The sequence below is a fragment of the Pyxicephalus adspersus genome, chromosome Z (genome assembly GCF_032062135.1).
Source record: "Pyxicephalus adspersus chromosome Z, UCB_Pads_2.0, whole genome shotgun sequence".
NCBI lineage: Eukaryota > Metazoa > Chordata > Amphibia > Anura > Pyxicephalidae > Pyxicephalus > Pyxicephalus adspersus.
The window spans coordinates 28,529,404-28,535,767 of record NC_092871.1 but is presented as its reverse complement, the minus strand read 5'-3'; the positions used below and the strand labels follow the sequence as shown (position 1 = coordinate 28,535,767).

The following is a 6,364-nucleotide window of genomic DNA, read 5'->3' as shown; positions in this document are numbered from 1 at the left end:
CTACTTGCCTGCCGACTGCCGCCCCCCTTCCCCCTCCGACAAAGCTGTCCCTGAACTCCTACCAAAATTAAAAAGCTCCCACGATAATGGAGCAAACATCACCACACACACCCTCCAAATCTACTTGCCCTTTACGTAGCTGCATTGCAAGACCCTGACCCACCCATTTTTTTTGAACTCCAAGACCCCCACTTCCAACCCTCCCTCGCCACCGCCCTCACCTATCCACCCCACCCCTTACAAAAATGCCCACCACCTCCTCAAAAACCTACAAGCCCTGCTGCCCTCCCCACCTAGCCCCACCTCTCCCCAAACCCCCGCACTCAAAAGGACCTTCCAACCACCAGCCTGCCCCACCTGACCAACCAACCAAACCCCCCTTTTCCCCATAATGTTAGAACCCCTATCCCCCCTCCCATGATTCCTGTTCCACATCTCCCTGTCCCTCCCAGACCCCAAACACTTACCTGGCAGCCCCGTTCTTCTGGGGCTTGCCAGCTGGTCTCTGCACCGCTTCTGGGGCTCGGCTCAATATAATGGAAGAGAGCTCCTATGCCTAACGGGGAGCTCCCTCCTAACGGGGGATCCAGGCTGCGTCACTTCCCTGTGACGCAGCTGCTCAGTCCCCGACGTCACTTCTGGTCCCGGGGATCCCACACTTGATTTCCGCCCATGGCCTGGCCAGCAGAGAAGAGCGCCTCCTGGTTCCAGACCGTGCCTGGGGGGCAGAGGAGGCCATCACCACCACTGCCGCCACCGAGCTCAGATCTATAGGCTCCATGACAAAACATCCACCGGGCGAGTCCCCAGCTTCAGGTGAGGCCTACACAACCCAGGACCCCTTTCCGTAGATCAGGGGGTGCACCCCCTGTCAGCCCCCACGCACAAGGCAGCCAGACAAACAGACCCAACAGTATGAAGGGGCCCCTGCCTCAAGAGAGGCCCCAGGCCTGCAGGCCTCTTTCCCAGGGAATTAGGGGCTGCACACCCTGACAGCTGCAGCCCCCACCCCATAGCTCAGTCATGGACAGGGGATTCTTCCCTAAACTGCTCCTCGCCTGAGACCCCTGCAACCCAGCTGCTATATAGAAGGGTCCTTTGAGGGTTTCCCCAATAATCCCTGAGCTCTGGGGAGGGGGGATCAGGCCCCCCAGGCACAGTGAAGGCCTGTGCCTCTGAGGCTGCAGTTCTGTTAACCTAACCGAGGGGGGGGTCCTGGCATGGAGCACAGGTAGTGGGGTTACGCTACCTGAAAGATAGGACCCGGCGCCTGTGCCTGCAACTAGGAGCAGTGGTGCCGGCATGACCGCCTGCAACTAGGAGCAGTGGTGCCGGCATGACCCGCAGGGCTAACAGGGACTCCAGGCTGAGAGAGAGCCAGAGTGGATTCCAGGCTGAGAGAGAGCCAGAGGGATGCCAGGCTGAGCGAAAGCCAGAGTGGATTCTAGGCTGAGAGAAAGCCAGAGAGGATTACAGGCTGGGAGAGAGAGACAGAGGGGATTCCAGGCTGAGAGAGAGCCAGAGTGGATTCCAGGCTGAGAGAGAGCCAGAGTGGATGCAAGGCTGAGGGAGAGCCAGAGGGTTCCAGGAAAGCCAGTGGCCAAACAGTACTACTAAACTTTGAGTTGACCAATGTTGATATAGAGTGTTAGTAAAGGAGGGAACCTAAGTGAGGTAGCCAGATGCCCAGCCGGGTACTGTTTATTGTTTTATTGTGAAGTGCTGGGGTGTGTGCTGTAGCACTGTTATTTTGGACTTTTGGAGTCTGCTGCCTCTAATCTGCCCTGTAAGCATCCCGTTACCGTGAGTGATTCCCTGTGCTATGCCAGAATTTATATATATATATATATATATATATATATATATAATGAAATAATTTTTGCAAAGTTTGGTTCAGAAATTCCCCACACAAGGCTATTTTCATTTAGCCTAATCAATGGGTCTGATTTATTAAAGTTTTGTAACACTGGGGCAAATGGTCTATCATGGGAGAACCTGGGTCATCCTTTAAACCTGGGATGCATTTCCTAAAAAATTTCCAATTTTGTGGACCCGTCGGAAGATCGAGGAAATCATTACAGGAGAATCCTCCTGTGCACAACCCCCGACAGGGAGGCAGGAGGATTCTCACGGCTGCATTCATGACAGCTGTGGGAATCCTCCTGTCAGGGAGCGATCCCCGGGCACTAGAGGTTTAATGAGGGCTTGCAAGCCCTCATTTAACCTCTATTGCCTGGGGAGGCAGGAAGAGTACTAGAAGTTAAATGAGGGCAAGTCCTTCTAGTGCCTGGGGATCGCGCACAGGAGGATTCTGCAGCCGCAGTACTCCTCCTGTTAGTGTGAGTCCCACGGCTGTGCTCATCAATGAATGCAGCCGTGGGAATCATCACAGGAGAATCTCAATCAGGAGGATGGAGCTGTAAGCTCCGCTCCCCTGATTGCTCTTGCAGGTCCCAAAAAATGTGATCTTGATGGTTGAATTTACACAGGCTGTTCTCGCTTACATGTTCGGTAAGAAAGAATGGCCTGATTCACTGCGAGATCGAATTTTAAAATTTCACTCGCTCATCCCTAGTTATGGTATAATTGATTATAGTATAAGCCTGGCATTGGAATAATGACACAGGTACTAACATACAGAGGTGTGCAAAATATAGGTACATTAAATAAATTGTATTTTTTTCTTTGTTTCAGAAAGGAATGTAACAACCTAAACTTTTTGCCTGGTGGTTATGTTGCTACCTAAAATAGATCCAAACCCTTAATAGATGACATTTTGTTGACTTTTAAACTACTTTGTATCATAAACAATTATGGCAGTGGCAGCATTTCCTTGTTTTATTCTGTCTGCTGATCATATGCTCTATCCCTTGAACATACAAAGGTTTTCAGCCTCTTATGGCCTCTCCTCATATACTGCACTGGTGTTCTCAGAAATATAATGGCCAAGTTTGGACAATTAATGGGATAAGACTGCTTTAGCAATGTACCTCCTGATGAAGCAAATTAGGCGAAACTCGTTGGGTCAATGGATTTAACAATTGTCATATACAAAGATGAATTATTTATGTGGTAGTATGTTATTGTTATTGCTTTTAATTTTTGTAAATAGTTTGTTTTAGTTTGTTTTAATATTATATTTGCATAAAAGTGGTACCAATAAAATCTCACAACTATTTATGGTGAAAAAATTGTGGTGTGTTGCTTTTTTTGCTGTAGCCTCCTTCTTTTATAATGTAATCCTTCCAGCTTCGGCTACACACTAAGATTGAAAACAACTTTTTAAAACGCATCAACATTAAAATGTACAGTATATGAGAATTTAGTGATCATCTTTGGATATATTTCAGTGCAAACACATTTTTGAAATAGCAGATTTGCATCCTCAAAGTGCAGCTTCCATTAGTTGAGATCCTGTGTGACCCCCAATGGAGACTGACTTCCCTTGTCCCACTGACCCCAGGGTTTTTGACAGTCCCAATGTTTCTGCATATCAAACTTGTGTTTACCTTTATCTGCTTGTATTAAGAGCAAATAAATGTTTTAATCCTGATTGAGTAGGATCTAAACTACCTCCAATGGTGATGAGAGGCACCATTACAGAGCCAGAAATGGTAAATGGAGGCTGTAAGTGGAGCGACCATTACTCTACCTAGGTGTTCACTCCCACTCCAAATTCTACTGTATCTCCATATACTGTAGGTAGGGATGAGTGAGCGAGATTTTAAAATTTGATCTGGCGGCAAATCAGGCCATTCTCCCTTACCAAGCATGCAAGCGAGAACTGCCTATGAACAATCGGCCGTCCAGATCAAATATTTTGGGACCTGCAGGAGCAATCAGGGGAGCGGAGCTCCTAATTGCTCTTGCAGCCCTGTAGTTTGTTTCTTGGGTAGAGGTTCTCTATCCAAGAACACAGGAGTACCATGGCTGTGCTTATCATAAATTTATGCAGCCGAGGGGATCATCCTGTGATCTTCCGATGATTCCCACAGCTGCATTTATTGATGAGCACAGTACTCACACTGACAGCAGGAGTACTGCGGCTGCATTCATGAATGCAACCATAGGAATCCTCCAGTGTGTGATCCCCGGGTCAAGCACTCATTTAACCTCTAGTGCCTGGGGATCGCACACTGACAGGAGGAGTACTGCGGCTGAATTCATGAATGCAGCTGTACGAATCATCCTGTAATGATTTCCTCGATCTTCCAACGGGTCCGCGAAATCAGTTTACCGAAATTTCGTGGACCTATCAGAAGTTTTAAGAAATTTTTGCAAGAATTGCTAGCTGTAGAGGCAAACCTTCCATTCTTCTGCAAGTCATGCACACTGCCCCCCTTTGAGCCTCCGTTCCACACACAGTGAGCAGGGAAGCCTCATTTGTATCTAGGAGGTGTCTGTATGTCCGATGTCCTTAACCCGGGACTACCTGTAATTTGGTGAGTACCAATTACCTCTATGTCTTTGTAGCCTGTTCCATGCTGCTGCTGTCACTACAGTCTCTGTATTCCTCTCTTCAGCTTAACTGCAGTAATTCTAATTACTAGATTAATAAACTGGGACTGTCTAGCAATCCCAATACCCCTGGCAGTGAGCGGGTTGTGTCTGGACTGGTCTCTGGTCTGAGCCTGCAATGGGAGAGTGGGTGAGTCCTGGCATCATGATGTCACTCTGTGGGAAGTTTCTTTCCCTTTTAGTGACACCCGCCTCCCCCGCACATGTGCAGTCCAGAGCTGATAAATTTAGTGGTCTGTGGGTCCAAAAAGGTTGGCGTCCACTGGGCTAAATGAAAATCCTGATTTTTGGTTTCCTAGAAAGCTGTGGTTTTTAATACAATGAAATACAAATGTACCTACACAAGGCAACTTTTAACCAGCAAACACAAAGGATAAAGCTCTAATTTGTGTTAACAGTGACAATTATATCCTACAATGACATGATATCTCTTACTCTTCAACACACTTTCCAGCATAGTAATATTATGTAATATATAATATATATTATAGTAATATAATACATTTGTTACATTTGTTATATTTTTACTTTTATCCACTGCCAGAAAAATGTAACAAATGCATCATTTACAACATTACTGTGTGTGTTACAGAGTAAGAGATACTTGCTGACCCGCATCTTCTCAATGATTGCAGCAGAATCTGCAATCATTGAGAGGAGTATGCGATCCCCGGGCACTACAGGTTCATGGTAGTGGAACTGGAGAGTTTATCTGCAGTTCAGTTCCTTTGCGGTCACAGCTGTGACTGCAGACGATCCCTGGGGCACTAGGGGTTGAATGGGGACAAGTTTCCCTATTCATTACATCTAGTGCCCTGTGTTCTTGGATAGAGAAACTCTATCCAAGGACACATACTACTAGCAACAGCAATCAGGATCGCTGCTGCAACCCTGTAGTAGGTGTTCCTGGATAGAGTTTCTCTATCCAAGAACACATATAACTGGTAAAGGGCTCCAAGAGCCATCCAATTGCTTTTGCAGCCCTTTATAGTCCCTAAGAATAACCTGAATTCTCCCACTATTGACTTCAATGGTGTTCGAATTCGCATTCGATCACCCTAACAATATCTCACTACTCGATGGAATAGCTGTCTAATCAAATAGTGAGATATTTGACCAACACTAGTGACAATGCCTAATACAAAGACCGTTTTTATTTCTAGCTTGCTGTCCTTTTTACAACTACTAAGAAATAGACACCAAATAAATGAATCTTGTCTCCTTACACAGTAACTGTGTAATACTTATTAAGTTCCAGCAGTATTGTTTCTCTGCTATGCACTGGTGGATACATCTATTGGGCACACTATGGGCACACTATGTTACAATGTATTCTGCCATGTGCACGTCACAAAAAACCCATTGCCAGAACTGTGCACTTACCCTAGGGTCACGGAAATCCAGGCCAACCAGACTCTATTGCATGCACAAATTGGAGTAGCATTAGAAAAGACGCCTGATGACCTATCTGTGCAGGTTGTAACACAATCAGAATATTGGTCTGAAGATTACATGAAAATTATACACAGGGCCTTGTGTGCTTTTACCATAACCCTACAAAACCTACAACACACTTGTAAAAATATCATATGCAAATATGCTTCATATTATGTGGTCATGTCCTGTTATTGAACAATCTTGTAAGGTGCTATCTCCTACATGACCTCCATGATTAAAGTAAAAAAAAGTCTAACATTACAGATGGGATAATCCATAGATTTTAGTTGGAATTCTGATCGTGAAAACATTTTTTGGAAACAAGGTTTCTTGGTTCTTAACATCATGTAATAAATACAGCAGACAATTACTGTCAAGTTTGGAATCACTCTAGTGTACCATAGGCAGC

General features: G+C 45.7%; 1 long non-coding RNA gene across 1 annotated transcript; it reads left to right on the top strand.

Moving 5' to 3' along the window:
* Positions 1–473: 473 nt before the first annotated feature.
* Positions 474–3,191, top strand: LOC140343226 (uncharacterized). The gene is made up of 2 exons (XR_011923282.1): positions 474–816; positions 2,695–3,191. It is a non-coding gene; the product is annotated as an uncharacterized lncRNA (long non-coding RNA).
* The last annotated feature ends 3,173 nt before the right edge of the window (positions 3,192–6,364 follow it).